Consider the following 1998-nt stretch of genomic DNA (forward strand, 5'->3'; position numbering starts at 1 on the left):
CAAAGATAGCTTGAAAAGCATAGTGGATGTAAAGCAAGAAGGTGAGGTAGTTTGTTATGAAAGTAAATTACTCAAAGCGTAAATGCAAACCAGATTTTAGAGTGGTTCGGTCGTCGTGACCTACATCCACTTCGCCGATTCCTCCTCTATCGAGGCCATCGGCATCCACTATCGGTCTTCCTTCAATCGGCGAAGACCAACCACCTTTTACACCCATCTTCTCCTTTTCATGGGTTTAGGAGATAACCCTTAAAAGCACTCATACTCCTCTTACAAAATTCTAAACTTAGAGTGGAGGAGGGAATTTCTAAATAGATTGCAACAGCGTTTTCTCACTTTTTAATCCTCTGTGCATGTGTGCTTTAACTAGGGATGAGAGGGGTATTTATAGGCTTAAAGTTGATTCAAACTTGGAGCCTAAAACTTTCCTATCCAGGGTTCCTTGGGCACGGGCGATACCACCACCTGCATTGGGCGGTACCGCTGCCTAGTGTCAGTCCGACACTGACACTGCCCTAGGCGATACTACCGCCCAATCTAGCGGTACCACCACATGGGGGGCAGTGCTGGGCGGTACCACTGCCTAGACTGGCAATACCACCACCTGGCACCCTGCTAGGGGGAGTACAATCGCCTAGACTGGCAGTACCATTGCTTGACATAGTCTCGAAGACTGTGCCATGATAGTGAGACTTCTTAGGGTACTATTTGGGTCTCTTATTGGGCCCAACATAATTCTTACATGGGCCTAGCCGGCTCCTAATTAGGTTGGCCCAAATCCAAGCCCAATTACGTGCTAACTATGAAATCCTAAGACATTTGCTAAGCTAAACAAGTCCCTATGTCTATTCTTCCGGTGAGCTTCCGACGATCTCTCGGCAATGTTTCGGCAGACTCCTAGCAAGCTCCTGGACTTTACGATGATCTTCTTGGCGAGTTCCGACGAGCTTCTCTAGCAAGCTCCAAGACTTCTCGGTTGGTTCCGACAGAACTTTCGACGAACATCTGAACTTTCGACGAACTCTCGAACTCCCAACGTAATCATGTCCTTAACTCCAGGACTTCATTTTACTTCACGTTTTACTATCATTGTCCGACATGTCATTAGTCCATCGACGCTTCATCTGATCGGCCTTTTGTCCAATCGGCCAGTTGACTTCTCAACTCCTATATCCTTGGTGCAATATCCGCTCTTCTTGGCTCGATGCCCGAATCCACAGCCCGAAGCCTTTTGTCGATACATCGACCGATCTTCCAGCCCAACGTACAATCTTCTGACATGTTTTCCCATAGCATAACATGATTTTTCCTACTTTAATTATGTCATCCTGATCAAAGAATCCTGCATCACTCAAAATACTGATTAAATCATAAACAATTATTAATTAGTTTTAACATCAAAATACGAGATTCAACAATCACTTGGGAGGAATAAAGGTGCATTGGGAAATCTAGGAGCGACATCACATATGTAGTAGAAGAATAAAAAATAAAATATTATATTTTCACTGAAAATAAGGTTTCATCATCGTGCAAAAATTGGTGCACAAAAACTCGTGAAACCGAAAACTACATGTGAGATGGATTATGTTACCTAAAAAGATTATATATCCCTAAATTCCTATAGATCTGTGGGAGAGGATAAAGGAGGTTAACTGTCCTCCTCTCTAACGATGATCAACACAATAGGGGCTGCAAAGATGCTCCTTAAATTGCTATGATAATCTCCTCTTTGCACGCATCATGCACTCTAGATAGGGCTAGCCCTTCTTGCTATCCACACACCCCAAATAAGGGCTATTGGCTGAGGAGGAGAGTGGGAGAGGAGAATAGGAGGTGGTGGCCAAAAAGCCTAGATTGTGGCCCTTTGTTTCCTTCGTATTTATAGAGGTCCCCTATCAACTTAACTCTAATGGATCTTGCTCTGTTGGGTATTAGATCTCCATCCAATTACCCAAACATTTTAGATTAGTGAATCTCTGCCAAATAATCTCTTAT

The sequence above is a fragment of the Musa acuminata genome, chromosome BXJ3-7 (assembly GCF_036884655.1).
Source record: "Musa acuminata AAA Group cultivar baxijiao chromosome BXJ3-7, Cavendish_Baxijiao_AAA, whole genome shotgun sequence".
Classification (NCBI taxonomy): Eukaryota; Viridiplantae; Streptophyta; class Magnoliopsida; order Zingiberales; family Musaceae; genus Musa; species Musa acuminata.